At 40.4% G+C, this 16311-nt stretch overlaps 1 protein-coding gene across 5 annotated transcripts in view; it reads left to right on the forward strand.

Moving 5' to 3' along the window:
• ELOVL7 (ELOVL fatty acid elongase 7) overlaps nt 1–16311 on the forward strand; it is a 112328-nt gene that overhangs the window by 61131 nt on the left and 34886 nt on the right. The gene's annotated exons all lie outside the window — the stretch shown is intronic.

Below are 16311 nucleotides of genomic sequence, written 5' to 3' on the forward strand. Positions count from 1 at the left end.
TCAACAGTTTCTGCATTTGAAGGCATGTTTCTGATCCGTTCTTTATTAAGCGTTTGTTATTTCTGCGGAATAGCTTGATTTGCCCTGTACCCTTCTCCTCCCTTACTGTGTGCAAGGGTAAAGTTTCAAATACCCCATCCCCCATATGAGGCCAGACATAGCTTTCCATAGGAAGGTTAGCTGTTTGGTTTTTACCTGTAGTCCGTAGTTCCACCACAGAGTTCCATCCCTATGTTGGTACCTTCCTGCAATTCATTTCAGAGTGTGGTCCCTTGAGCAGCATCTGTGGCTAGCCAGTTTTATTCTTCCAGGTTTGTCCCTGATATCTGATTCCCAAAGCAGAGATCAGTGGGGAGGCCAGATCCTCCCAAACTTCAAAAGAGAAAGAGAAAACCATATGGCTGTGTTCCTGGATTAAAAGCATGCCCTAGAAAATCATGTGCTGGTTCTACCACTCCTTTCCCTCAGGCACAGTGTCTCCAATGTCTGTTGCAGAATTAGAATAAATCTATACATTTGAAAGTTCACCTGGAAATGGTTGGCCATGATTTCTGGGCTCTTGTCTGGTACTTCCCACTGCAAGCACCTCTGAGGTCCCATCCTCATCTGAGTGAATTCCAGCAAGATGCTCTCCCAGAGTTCTGCCTTCTGATCACTGTTGAAATAGACCTGAGCAAAAAGGACAAAGTGACGAGGGGCCCAAGCACACTGTGTATGTTCTGGTATTAGGTCTACATCATGCTAACATAGGCAGCTTGTGGCTCTGAGTAGTCTCTAGGTAGGTTGTCCTATGGGAAGGGATTTCTGCTCTACAAAGAAGGCACATTTCTCACGTTTGAACCTGACGTCTTTAATTTGGGTCTAAAGAGGCAAATTAAGTCACTTCTTTACCAAATGACTGAGTTGTCATGTGATACTATCAAAATCAAGGAGCAGTATTCATGGAGCAGTTGCAGGCGAGGGGAATGAAACACCAGCATCAGGACTCGAGAGTGAGCTCCTGTTTACTCTACTCCTGCCACACATTTTTCAGGCTTTTGGAGGCAGGCTGAGCTCTGACTGTGAGCCTTAGCTATTTCTCTGAAGTACCTCTCTTGTTTCTTCCACCCTTAATGGAGGGGTGGTGATTTTTCTACTGCCTTATAATCTAACATAGCCCCAAATTCTGGGCCACTGCTTGCTTGTGATTACCTTCCTCTCAACCTCTCAATGTCTTCATTGCTGAGCTCTGATCTCTAACAACTGCTAAAAATATAGTCAGGTAGTGTTATGGTACAACACCTTTTTTTTAAGTCTACCTTCTTTTTCACCATAGTGGGCCCCAGGACTTGGATATTGTATGCAGCTAGCACCTCTTTATTGTAGTCTTACAAGTAAATCATTTCAGACAAGTCCTCCAAGAGTCCTCCCAGAAAAAGGACAAGGATCTCTTGCTTCTGTCCTCTGCTGCTCACTTTGTAGGAGGTCCACATCCCCTTAGCAGCAGGATAAGATATTACCCTGGTTTAGAATTTTAAGTCTCTGCTTCATTTCTTGGGTATCAGAAGTCTGTCAGATTAAAGCTCTTGAACTTTGATGTTTCCAGGGCTCTGTGGATGGTACCCCCAAACCCAAATCTTGTTTTCCTCTACTTGATTTTACTGTAAGCAGCAACATGTCATCCTGGTATTTGGTGCCTGCTAGCTTAGGACAGTGTTGAGCTAGCACTTTGAAGATGCTGGAGTTCAGTCTCGTGAGTCCATTTTTCTCCCTGTGGCTTCCAGGTCTGAGCAAAAAAAATTGTAGCAGTATTATCCTATTCATGAATAACCACTCTTTCTTTGAGAAATTGCAATCTAATGATCATGTTACCCCCAAATATGAGATGAGTTTCTGAACCTCTGTGGTATAACACCAACCTCTTTAACTACTGCATTGAGAGGTACAGTGGGTGCTTGTCCAAGAACAACCTGAACATCAAAGCTCCCTGTGACCCATCATGAAGGGCCTCCCACTCCTCAAACCCTTGATAGTATCTCTTCAGTCTTCTCATAATAGCTCAAGCAATTAACCAACTCCCTGCTCCAGCTCTCTGTTCCATGAAAAGTTTGTGTGGGCCATGTTTAGGCTATGGGGTACCTCCACTAAACTTAGGCCAGCGATGGTCAGATCTGGGATGAGGCAGGGATGCATCAAGGGGATAGGTTTGTAGATCATTTTTAGGATCTTCCTTCTTGTGCTTAATAGTCTGGTGAGCTTCATTCATACAAGAGCCTTGATTTTTAAGCCACTGCCAGATCTGAGCTTCTTTGCCATCAAATATTCTAAATTGCCTTTTCAGGTCCTAGTTCTGCTAACTAAAGGATATCTCTATCACCTATACACCTATACCACATGGAGCAAATTGCTCCCCCTGCTTTCTTTTTAGAGATGGGGTCTTGCTGTGTTGCCCAGGCTCAAGCAATCCTCCCACCTCGGCCTCTTGTATAGCTGGAACTACAGGCATATGCCACCATGCCAGGCTTGCCTCCTATCTTTATGTGCCCATTGTCTAGCTATCAAGTCCCCATGATGAGTCATGGTAAAAGAAGGCAAAGATATGTCTGGGTCTAGTCTAGGGATATCACTATACTTGCAATATAATTCAGTTGTTAACAGTTTTCGAGATCAGTCAGTCCCTACAATGCAACACTGGCATCCAGTCCATCACTATCAGCTCATAACGAAATTCTCAGTATTTTGTGTTCACTTCCAACAAGGTAAGGGGATCAGGTTTTTCTGTCGTGCCCCATCCCTGTGCAATTGTGGATGTTCCTTCTTTTCTGGTGGGCCCACAAATGTTAAAGACTATGGACAGGAAAACAGGTTATCTACAAGCAGTAGATTAGTGAGAGAGGAGTCCACACTCCAAAAAGCTATGGTTACTGGATCTTTTTCATACCTCTATAGTCCTTCATCTCCTGCTGGCTTTGATAACATCTACTCCTGCCTCATCCAGTTTGGGTTCTTCCTCTCTCTGCCTTTCCTCCTTCCTTCATCTCAGTCTTGTGTAGCTTTTGGGATTGGAGAAACCAGCTTTCTTGGCTGCCTGTGAATATTTCTGACCTGCATTAGAGTGTAGTTTCTTTGAGTCTTTGTGCTTTGGTGAGGACTGGGGAGGGGAAAATGGCCTATGTGGAGCTAGTGAAAGAAGAAGAGGAAAAAATCGCACAGAAACAGAATAATACTTTGAAATGTAACACTGCCACATGGCTTGTAAAACTAGAATATTTCACTCTGATTCTGAATAACTTAATGAACATTATTTCAGTACTTTAATTTTGAGAATAATGGGTCAAGGGCTGGTATATCTGTGGTTAAGATGAGTGGGAAATGTAGCTTTTTGTGTGGTCTAAAACACTCATACTAAGACAACTGGAAGACCCAAAGGGAAGAATCATGCAATCTGTTATATGCTAGCTCTTAAAATAAAAGTAGTAGAGTTTTTTCTAGATTTGTTCCATAAACTGCCATTTAACTGTACCAGGTAATGAGATGGCCAGATATTTTCCAATTAAATTGGCACAACTTAAAATATATATATTTTAGATTTAGGGGGTACATGTGCAGGTTTCTTACAAGGGTATATAATGTGTGATGCTGAGATTTGGGCTTCTATTACCCTTGTCACCCATATAGTGAACATAGTACCCATAGGAAGTTTTACAGACTACGTCCTCCTCTCTCCTTTCCTCTTCCTCCCCCACCTTTTTAAAGTCTCCAGTGTCTAATCTTTATGTCTGTATGTACCCATAAATTGGCACAACTTTGCTCTCTAAATGATAAATGACTGATTTTGGCTGGGTGCGGTTGCTCACACCTGTAATCCCAGCACTTTAGGAGGTTGAGGCAGGTGGACTGCTTGAGCCCAAGGAGTTTGAGACTAGCCTAAGCAACGTAGTGAAACCCGTCTCTACCAAAAATAAAACAATTAGCTAGGTATGGTAGCACTCTTCGGTAGTCACAGCTACTTGGGAGACTGAGACAGGAGGATCTCTTGAGCCTGAGCGGTTGAGGCTGCAGTGAGCCAAGCTCTCTCAAGTGCACTCCATCCTGGGTGACAGAGCCAGACCCCGTCTCAGAAAAAAAAAAGAAAAAAGCAAAAAAAAAAAAAAAAAATGCTAAAACTAAAACAAGAGGATGAGTTTGATTGAATGCTCATTCTTAAAAATCAGATTCTGTGCTTACAAACTTTACAAATATATATTATTTAATGTGGTCCTGAAAACAACTCTGTGAGTTAGTTTCTTTTATCTTGGTGGGTAATGAATGGCATTCCCATTTTACAGGTTAAGAAATTGAGCTGTAAACACATTCAAAAGCTAGCAGAAGGCAAGAAATAACTAAGATCAGAGCAGACCTGAAGGAGATAGAGACACAAAAAACTCTCCAAAAAATCAATGAATTCAGGAGTTGGTTTTTTGAAAAGATCAACAAAATTGACAGACCGCTAGCAAGACTAATAAAGAAGAAAAGAGAGAGGAATCAAATAGACGCAATAAAAAATGATAAAGGGGATATCACCAGCGACCCCACAGAAATACAAACTACCATCAGAGAATACTATAAACACCTCTATGCAAATCAACTAGAAAATCTAGAAGAAATGGATAATTTCCTGGACACTTACACTCTTCCAAGACTAAACCAGGAAGAAGTTGAATCCCTGAATAGAACAATAGCAGGCTCTGAAATTGAGGCAATAATTAATAGCCTACCAACCAAAAAAAGTCCAGGACCAGATGGATTCACAGCTGAATTCTACCAGAGGTACAAGGAGGAGCTGGTACCATTCCTTCTGAAACTATTCCAATCAATTGAAAAAGAGGGAATCCTCCCTAACTCATTTTATGAGGCCAACATCATCCTGATACCAAAGCCTGGCAGAGACACAACAAAATAAGAAAATTTTAGACCAATATCCCTGATGAACATTGATGCAAAAATCCTCAATAAAATACTGGCAAACCGGATTCAGCAGCACATCAAAAAGTTTATCCCCCATGATCAAGTGGGCTTCATCCCTGGGATGCAAGGCTGGTTCAACATTCGCAAATCAATAAACATAATCCAGCATATAAACAGAACCAAAGACAAGAACCACATGATTATCTCAATAGATGCAGAAAAGGCTTTTGACAAAATTCAACAGCCCTTCATCTTAAAAACGCTTAATAAATTTGGTATTGATGGAACGTACCTCAAAATAATAAGAGCTATTTATGACAAAGCCACAGCTAATATCATACTGAATGGGCAAAAACTGTAAAAATTCCCTTTGAAAACTGGCACAAGACAGGGATGCCCTCTCTCACCACTCCTATTCAACATAGTCTGGGAAGTTCTGGCTAGGGCAATCAGGCAAGAGAAAGAAATCAAGGGTATTCAGTTAGGAAAAGAAGAAGTCAAATTGTCCCTGTTTGCAGATGACATGATTGTATATTTAGAAAACCCCATCGTCTCAGCCCAAAATCTCCTTAAGCTGATAAGCAACTTCAGCAAAGTCTCAGGATACAAAATCAATGTGCAAAAATCACAAGCATTCTTATACACCAGTAACAGACAAACAGAGAGCCAAATCATGAAGGAACTTCCATTCACAATTGCTTCAAAGAGAATAAAATACCTAGGAATCCAACTTACAAGGGATGTAAAGGACCTTCTTCAAGGAGAACTACAAACCACTGCTCATTGAAATCAAAGAGGACACAAACAAATGGAAGAACATACCATGCTCATGGATAGGAAGAATCAATATCGAGAAAATGGCCATACTGCCCAAGGTTATTTATAGATTCAATGCCATCCCCATCAAGCTACCAATGAGTTTCTCCACAGAATTGGAAAAAACTGCTTTAAAGTTCATATGGAACCAAAAAAGAGCCCACATTGCCAAGACAATCCTAAGTACAAAAGGACAAAGCTGGAGGTGTCACGCTACCTGACTTCAAACTATATTACAAAGCTAAAGTAACCAAAACAGCATGGTACTGGTAGCAAAACAGAGATATAGACCAATGGAACAGAACATAGTCCTCAGAAATAATACCACACATCTACAGCCATCTGATCTTTGACAAACCTGAGAGAAACAAGAAATGGGGAAAGGATTCCCTATTTAATAAATGGTGCTGGGAAAATTGGCTAGCCATAAGTAGAAAGCTGAAACTGGATCCTTTCCTTACTCCTTATACGAAGATTAATTCAAGATGGATTAGAGACTTGAATGTTAGACCTAATACCATAAAAACCCTAGAAGAAAACCTAGGTAGTACCATTCAGGACATAGGCATGGGCAAGGACTTCATGTCTAAAACACCAAAAGCAACGGCAGCAAAACCCAAAATTGACAAATGGGATCTAATTAAACTAAAGAGCTTCTGCACAGCAAAAGCAACTACCATCAGAGTGAATAGGCAACCTACAGAATGGGAGAAAATTTTTGCAATCTACTCATCTGACAAAGAGCTATTATCCAGAATCTACAAAGAACTCAAACAAATATACAAGAAAAAAGCAACCCCATCAAAAAGTGGGCAAAGGATATGAACAGACATTTCTCAAAAGAAGACATTCATACAGCCAACAGACACATGAAAAAATGCTCATCATCACTGGCCATCAGAGAGATGCAAATCAAAACCACAATGAGATACCATCTCACACCAGTTAGAATGGCAATCATTCAAAAGTCAGGCAACAACAGGTGTTGGAGAGGATGTGGAGAAATAGGAACACTTTTACACTGTTGGTGGGAATGTAAACTAGTTCAACCATTATGGAAAACAGTATGGCAATTCCTCAAGGATCTAGAACTAGATGTACCATATGACCCAGCCATCCCACTACTGGGTATATACCCAAAGGATTATAAATCATGCTGCTATAAAGACACATGCACACGTATGTTTATTGCGGCACTATTCACAATAGCAAAGACTTGGAATCAACCCAGATGTCCATCTGTGACAGACTGGATTAAGAAAATGTGGCACATATACACCATGGAATATTATGCAGCCATAAAAAAGGATGAGTTTGCGTCCTTTGTAGGGACATGGATGCAGCTGGAAACCATCATTCTTAGCAAACTATCACAAGAACAGAAAACCAAACACTGCATGTTCTCACTCATAGGTGGGAACTGAACAATGATATCACTTGGACTCGAGAAGGGGAACATCACACACCGGGGCCTATCATGGGGAGGGGGAGGGGGGAGGGATTGCATTGGGAGTTATACCTGATATAAATGATGAATTGAGGGGTACTGACGAGTTCATGGGTGCAGCACACCAACATGGCACAATTATACATATGTAACAAACCTGCACGTTATGCACATGTACCCTAGAACTTAAAGTATAATAAAAAAAAAAAAAAAAAGAAAATTGGCACACATACACCATGGAATAAAAAAAAAAAAAGAAAGAAAGAAAGAAATTGAGCTGTCATTTTGCTGGAGTCACACAGCTATTAAATAGTGGGACTGAAAAAACCAAGGTTGTTGTGAGCCCAGAGCCCCTGCTCACAGCCCCACATTACACCTTTGCTATAGAGATGAGAGATGATTTTTTAGGAAACTAAGAGTCCAGGCTGACTCTGGCCAGACTGCTGGCATCAATCACCACAGCCAGTCTTGAGCCTGAACTCAGCTGAGATGACTGGGTGTATCAATACAGAGGCCATGCTGACATGACTTCCTGGACTTGGAGAAATCCTCTGAAGAAGATAGACTCTTAAAGAATTTAGAGGAAATTTCTATTTTGGGTGTATCTGCATATGTGTATTTATTTATGGGTTTTTAAATAAGAGTGTTCCAGTAAAGGCACAACTAATTTTATTCTTTATTTTTAGATAGGTAAAATATCCATATGAGCCACAAAACAACAATATAAAATCTTTCTTCTATTCCTTCAGCCCAGTTTATACCCCATTCCCTTTTTCATGTCTACCTCTTAAGAATTCCTTTTATACAACTTTGAGTAAATGTAAAATTATATTCATATGCCTTTTCTCCTTCTATATACAAGGTCATCATTTTTAAATTTTGTACTTTCTTTGCTTTTTTCTTTTCTTTCTTTCTTTTCTTTTCTTTGTTTTCTTTCTTTTTTTTTTTTTTTTTTTTTTTTTTTGAGGTAGTGTCTTGCTCTTGTCGCCCAGGCTAGGGTGCAGTGGCACAAACTTGGCTCACTGCAACCTCTGCCTCCCAGGTTCAAGTGATTCCCCTGCCTCAGCCTTCCGAGTAGCTGGAATTACAGGCGCCTGCCACCATGCCTGGCTTATTTCTGTATTTTTATAGAGACAGGATTTCACCATGTTGGCCAGGCTAGTCTCGAACTCCTGACCTCAGATGATCTGCCCACCTTAGCCTCCCAAAGTGCTGGGATTACAGACGTGAGCCACCGTGCCCAGCTCTTTGCTTTTTCAGATAGTGATTTATCTTGGAAATATTTCCATATCAGCACTTGGAGAGATTCTTCTTTCTTATTTACAATGTCATAATATTTCATGGTGTTAAATCTATTATCATTTATTAACCAGCTCTCTATTAGTAGATATTTGGGTTGTTTCCAGTCTTTTGCTCTTACTGATGCAATGAATAAACTTGCATATATGCCACTCTGAATATGTGTATGTATTTCTACAGGATAAGTTTCTAGAAGTAGAAATGCTGTGTTAAAAGTATGCATTTGTAATTTTGACTGATAATGGCAAATTATCTGCAATAAGAGTTATAATAATTTGTACTTCCACTAGTAGTGCATGAAGTGAGAGAATTTTCCACACTTCTGCCAACACAGCTAATGGTTGTTTGGGTTTTGGCACATTTGATAAAAAATGTTTGGATTTTGGCCTATTCAATAGATAAGAAATATTGCAGATTATTTAAATATGATTAATTAAGCAACTTTTCATATTTTTAACTGCCACTTGCATTTCCTTTTCTATGAACTTTGCCCATTTCCTCTTAAGGTCTTTTATCAATTTCTAGAAACTCATCATATATTAGGGAAAGTAGTCCTTGTCTATGATATGAATTGAGCATATTTTTTACTGTTTGCCATTTATTTATGATAAAACTTGTTAGCCTTCTCTTATGTCTTCTGAATTTTAGATCTTAGTAAGGCCTTTCCCACTACAAGGTTATACAGTCTACTGTGTCATCTAGTGATTTCATAGTTCTGTTTTTCTTACTTAAATATTTGCTTTACTTGGAGTTTATCTTGGTTTATACTAGTAGTAGTAGTAGTAGTAGTAGTAGTAGTAGTAGTAGTAGTAGTAGTAGTAGTAGTATTTCGAGACAGAGTCTTGCTCTGTCTCCCAGGCTGGAGTGCAGTGGCACAATCTGGGCTCACTGCAAGGTCCGCCACCCGGGTTCACGCCATTCTCTTGCCTCAGCCTCCTGAGTAGCTCGGACTACAGGCGCCTGCCACCACGCCCGGCTAATTTTTTGTATTTTTAGTAGAGACGGGGTTTCACTGTGTTAGCCAGGATGGTCTCGATCTCCTGACCTTGTGATCTGCCCGCCTCGGCTTCCCAAAGTGCTGGGATTACAGGCTTCAGCCAACACGCCCAGCCTTGGTTTATATTATAACACTTGGATTGAACCTTTTTGTCTTAGATGGCTGTCCAGGTGTACCACATAATTTAGTGAATAATGCCTGGTAATTCAATCCCCAGTCATTGGAGATACCACCTTATCATATTCCATATGCCATATATAATTTTATCTATACTTATATAAATAAAATGGCTTTACTTTAGAATCCTAGGGGAAAGTCTGAATTTTCTTGTGGGAACCCTAGAGGATTTTTTTTTTTTTAAGACCGAGTCTCACTCTGTCGCCCAGGCTGGACCAGGCTGTAGTGCAGTGGCACAATCTGTTCACTGCAGCCTCTGCCTCCTGGGTTCAAGCAATTCTCCTGCCTCAGCCTCCTGAGTAGCTGGGATTACAGGTGCCCATCACCATGCCTGGCTAGTTTTTGTGTTTTTAGTAGAGACGGGGTTTCACCATGTTGGTCAGGCTGGTCTCCAACTCCTGACCTCAGGTGATCTGCCTGCCTCAGTCTCCCAAAGTGCTGAGATTACAGGTGTGAGCCACCACACCCAGCCGATTTTTTTAAATCGTAGTAAAATATTATTTTTACGTTTTATATATATTTTAATTTAAATGGTTACTACTTTAACCATTTTTAAGTGTGAAGTTCCGTGGCATTACGTACATCTACGTAATGTGCAACCATCACCACCATCATCTCTAGGACTTTTTCATGTTCCCATCACATCGCTTTGAATAAAATATACCAGTAATTTTTAGACATACCATTCATTTGTAAGGTAAGTCCTGATTTTAGAGATATTAAAATATGGTAAAATACACATCTTAGGTATATTTTAGTTACTAAAATATTTAGTTACTGAAATACAGTTCTCAATTTTCAAGTGTATTTAGTTTATTTCTGAACATTCTAATCTATTACATTCATTTTTCTCTCCATGTGCCAGTGCCACACTGTCTTCATTATTGCAGATTTATAATATCTTTTTTTTTTTAATTATACTTTAAGTTCTAGGGTATATGTGCATAACGTGTAGGTTTGTTACATATGTATACTTGTGCCATGTTGGTGTGCTGTACCCATCAACTCGTCAGCACCCCTCAATTCATCATTTATATCAGGTATAACTCCCAATGCAATCCCTCCCCCCTCCCCCCTCCCCATGATAGGCCCTGGTGTGTGATGTTCCCCTTCCCGAGTCCAAGTGATCTCATTGTTCAGTTCCCACCTATGAGTGAGAACATGCGGTGTTTGGTTTTCTGTTCTTGTGATAGTTTGCTAAGAATGATGGTTTCCAGCTGCATCCATGTCCCTACAAAGGACGCAAACTCATCCTTTTTTATGGCTGCATAATATTCCATGGTGTATATGTGCCACATTTTCTTAATCCAGTCTGTCACAGATGGACATCTGGGTTGATTCCAAGTCTTTGCTATTGTGAATAGTGCCACAATAAACATACGTGTGCATGTGTCTTTATAGCAGCATGATTTATAATCCTTTGGGTATATACCCAGTAGTGGGATGGCTGGGTCATATGGTACATCTAGTTCTAGATCCTTGAGGAATCGCCATACTGTTTTCCATAATGGTTGAAGTAGTTTACAATCCCACCAAAACTGTAAAAGTGTTCCTATTTCTCCACATCCTCTCCAACACCTGTTGTTGCCTGACTTTTGAATGATTGCCATTCTAACTGGTGTGAGATGGTATCTCATTGTGGTTTTGATTTGCATTTCTCTGATGGCCAGTGATGATGAGCATTTTTTCATGTGTCTGTTGGCTGTATGAATGTCTTCTTTTGAGAAATGTCTGTTCATGTCCTTTGCCCACTTTTTGATGGGATTGTTTGTTTTTTTCTTGTAAATTTGAGTTCTTTGTAGATTCTGGATAATAGCCCTTTGTCAGATGAGTAGATTGCAAAAATTTTCTCCCATTCTGTAGGTTGCCTGTTCACTCTGATGGTAGTTGCTTTTGCTGTGCAGAAGCTCTTTAGTTTAATTAGAACCCATTTGTCAATTTTGGCTTTTGCTGCCGTTGCTTTTGGTGTTTTAGACATGAAGTCCTTGCCCATGCCTATGTCCTGAATGGTACTACCTAGGTTTTCTTCTAGGGTTTTTATGGTATTACGTCTAACATTTAAGTCTCTAATCCATCTTGAATTAATTTTCGTATCAGGAGTAAGGAAAGGATCCAGTTTCAGCTTTCTACTTATGGCTAGCCAATTTTCCCAGCACCATTTATTAAATAGGGAATCCTTTCCCTATTTCTTGTTTCTCTCAGGTTTGTCAAAGATCAGATGGCTGTAGATGTGTGGTATTATTTCTGAGGACTATGTTCTGTTCCATTGGTCTATATCTCTGTTTTGGTACCAGTACCATGCTGTTTTGGTTACTGTGGCCTTGTAATATAGTTTGAAGTCAGGTAGCGTGATGCCTCCAGCTTTGTCCTTTTGACTTAGAATTGTCTTGGCAATGTGGGCTCTTTTTTGGTTCCATATGAACTTTAAAGCAGTTTTTTCCAATTCTGTGAAGAAACTCATTGATAGCTTGATGGGGATGGCATTGAATCTATAAATAACCTTGGGCAGTATGGCCATTTTCACGATATTGATTCTTCCTATCCATGAGCATGGTATGTTCTTCCATTTGTTTGTGTCCTCTTTGATTTCACTGAGCAGTGGTTTGTAGTTCTCCTTGAAGAGGTCCTTTACATCCCTTGTAAGTTGGATTCCTGGGTATTTTATTCTCTTTGAAGCAATTGTGAATGGAAGTTCCTTCATGATTTGGCTCTCTGTTTGTCTGTTACTGGTGTATAAGAATGCTTGTGATTTTTGCACATTGATTTTGTATCCTGAGACTTTGCTGAAGTTGCTTATCAGCTTAAGGAGATTTTAGGCTGAGACAATGGGGTTTTCTAAATATACAATCATGTCATCTGCAAACAGGGACAATTTGACTTCTTCTTTTCCTAACTGAATACCCTTGATTTCTTTCTCTTGCCTGATTGCCCTAGCCAGAACTTCCCAGACTATGTTGAATAGGAGTGGTGAGAGAGGGCATCCCTGTCTTGTGCCAGTTTTCAAAGGGAATTTTTACAGTTTTTGCCCATTCAGTATGATATTAGCTGTGGCTTTGTCATAAATAGCTCTTATTATTTTGAGGTACGTTCCATCAATACCGAATTTATTGAGAGTTTTTAGCATGAAGGGCTGTTGAATTTTGTCAAAAGCCTTTTCTGCATCTATTGAGATAATCATGTGGTTCTTGTCTTTGGTTCTGTTTATATGCTGGATTACGTTTATTGATTTGCGAATGTTGAACCAGCCTTGCATCCCAGGGATGAAGCCCACTTGATCATGGTGGGTAAGCTTTTTGATGTGCTGCTGAATCCGGTTTGCCAGTATTTTATTGAGGATTTTTGCATCGATGTTCATCAGGGATATTGGTCTAAAATTTTCTCTTTTTGTGTGTCTCTGCCAGGCTTTGGTATCAGGATGATGTTGGCCTCATAAAATGAGTTAGGGAGGATTCCCTCTTTTTCAATTGATTGGAATAGTTTCAGAAGGAATGGTACCAGCTCCTCTTTGTTCCTCTGGTAGAATTCAGCTGTGAATCCATCTGGTCCTGGACTTTTTTTGGTTGGTAGGCTATTTATTATTGCCTCAATTTCAGAGCCTGCTATTGGTCTATTCAGGGATTCAACTTCTTCCTGGTTTAGTCTTGGAAGAGTGTAAGTGTCCAGGAAATTATCCATTTCTTCTAGATTTTCTAGTTGATTTGCGTAGAGGTGTTTATAGTATTCTCTGATGGTAGTTTGTATTTCTGTGGGCTCCGTGGTGATATCCCCTTTATCATTTTTTATTGCGTCTATTTGATTCCTCTCTCTTTTCTTTTTTATTAGTCTTGCTAGCGGTCTGTCAATTCTGTTCATGTTTTCAAAAAACCAACTCCTGGATTCATTGATTTTTTGGAGGGTTTTTTGTGTCTCTAACTCCTTCAGTTCTGCTCTGATCTTAGTTATTTCTTGCCGTCTGCTAGCTTTTGAATGTGTTTGCTCTTGCTTCTCCAGTTCTTTTAATTGTGATGTTAGAGTGTCAATTTTAGATCTTTCCAGCTTTCTCTTGTGGGCATTTAGTGCTATAAATTTCCCTCTACACACTGCTTTAAATGTGTCCCAGAGATTCTGGTATGTTGTATCTTTGTTCTCATTGGTTTCAAAGAACATCTTTATTTCTGCCTTCATTTCGTTATGTACCCAGTAGTCATTCAGGAGCAGTTATTCAGTTTCCATGTAGTTGAGCGGTTTTGATTGAGTTTCTTAGTCCTGAGTTCTAGTTTGATTGCACTGTGGTCTGAGAGACAGTTTGTTATAATTTCTGTTCTTGTACATTTGCTAAGGAGTGCTTTACTTCCAATTATATGGTCAATTTTGGAATGAGTGCTATGTGGTGCTGAGAAGAATGTATATTCTGTTGATTTGGGGTGGAGAGTTCTATAGATGTCTATTAGGTCTGCTTGGTGCAGAGATGAGTTCAATTCCTGGATATCCTTGTTAACTTTCTGTCTCGTTGATCTGTCTGATGTTGACAGTGGAGTGTTGAAGCCTCCCATTATTATTGTATGGGAGTCTAAGTCTCTTTGTAAGTCTCTAAGGACTTGCTTTATGAATTTGGGTGCTCCTGTATTGGGAGCATATATATTTAGTATAGTTACCTCTTCCTGTTGAATTGATCCCTTTACCATTATGTAATGGCCTTCTTTGTCTCTTTTGATCTTTGATGGTTTAAAGTGTGTTTTATCAGAGACTAGGATTGCAACCCCTGCTTTTTTTTTGTTCTCCATTTGCTTGGTAGATCTTCCTCCATCCCTTTATTTTAAGCCTATGTATGTCTCTGCATGTGAGATGGGTCTCCTGAATACAGCAGACTGATGGGTCTTGACTCTTTATCCAGTTTCCCAGCCTGTGTCTTTTAATTGGAGCATTTAGTCCATTAACATTTAAGGTTAATATTATTATGTGTGAGCTTGATCCTGCCATTATGATATTAACTGGTTTTTTTGCTCGTTAGTTGATGCAGTTTCTTCCTATCCTCGATGGTCTTTACATTTTGGCATGTTTTTGCAATGGCTGGTACCAGTTGTTCCTTTCCATGTTTAGTGCTTCCTTCAGGGTCTCTTGTAAGGCAGGCCTGGTGGTGACAAAATCTCTAAGCCTTTGCTTATCTGTAAAGGATTTTATTTCTCCTTCACTGATGAAACTTAGTTTGGCTGGATATGAAGTTCTGGGTTTAAAATTCTTTTCTTTAGGAATGTTGAATATTGGCCCCCACTCTCTTCTGGCTTGTAGAGTTTCTGCCAACAGGTCTGCTGTTAGTCTGATGGGCTTCCCTTTGTGGGTAACCCGACCTTTCTCTCTGGCTGCCCTTAAGATTTTTTCCTTCATTTCAACTTTGGTGAATCTGGCAATTATGTGTCTTGGAGTTGCTCTTCTTGAGGAGTATCTTTGTGGCGTTCTCTGTATTTCCTGAATTTGAATGTTGGCCTGCCCTACTAGGTTGGGGAAGTTCTCCTGGATGATATCCTGAAGAGTGTTTTCCAACTTGGTTCCATTTTCCCCCTCACTTTCAGGCACCCCAATCAGACGTAGATTTGGTCTTTTTACATAATCCCATACTTCTTGCAGGCTTTGTTCATTTCTTTTTCTTCTTTTTTCTTTTGGTTTCTCTTCTCGCTTCATTTCATTCATTTGATCCTCAGTTGCTGATACTCTTTCTTCCAGTTGATCGAGTCGGTTACTGAAGCTTGTGGATTTGTCACGTATTTCTCGTATCATGGTTTTCATCTCTGTCGTTTCATTTATGACCTTCTCTGCATTAATTATTCTAGCTCTCAATTCTTCCACTCTTTTTTCAAGATTTTTAGTTTCTTTGTGCTGGGTACGTAATTCCTCCTTTAGCTTTGAGAAGTTTGATGGACTGAAGCCTTCTTCTCTCATCTCGTCAAAGTCATTCTCTGACCAGCTTTGATCCATTGCTGGCGATGAGCTGCACTCCTTTGCAGGGGGAGATGTGCTCTTATTTTTTGAATTTCCAGCTTTTCTGCCCTGTTTCTTCCCCATCTTTGTGGTTTTATCTGCCTCTGGTCTTTGATGATGGTGACGTACTGATGGAGTTTTGGTATAGGTGTTCTTCCTGTTTGATAGTTTTCCTTCTAATAGTCAGGACCCTCAGCTGTAGGTCTGTTGGAGATTGCTTGAGGTCCACTCCAGACCCTGTTTGCCTGGGTATCAGCAGCAGAGGTTGCGGAAGATAGAATATTGCTGAACAGCGAGTGTACCTGTCTGATTCTTACTTTGGGAGCTTCCTCTCAGGGGTGTACTCCACCCTGTGAGGTGTGGGGTGTCAGACTGCCCCTAGTGGGGGATGTCTCCCAGTTAGGCTACTCAGGGGTGAGGGACCCACTTGACCAGGCAGTCTGTCCGTTCTCAGATCTCAACCTCCATGTTGGGAGATCCACTGCTCTCTTCAAAGCTGTCAGACAGAGTCGTTCAGGTCTGCCCAGGCCTCTGCTGCTTTCCCTGTTGTTTTTTTAGCTGCGCCCTGTCCCCAGAGGTGGAGTCTACAGAGACAGGCAGGTTTCCTTGAGCTGCTGTGAGCTCCACCCAGTTCGAGCTTCCCAGCGGCTTTGTTTACCTACTTAAGCCTCAGCAATGGCGGGCGCCCTGCCCC

Source organism: Rhinopithecus roxellana, chromosome 3, assembly GCF_007565055.1.
Source record: "Rhinopithecus roxellana isolate Shanxi Qingling chromosome 3, ASM756505v1, whole genome shotgun sequence".
NCBI lineage: Eukaryota > Metazoa > Chordata > Mammalia > Primates > Cercopithecidae > Rhinopithecus > Rhinopithecus roxellana.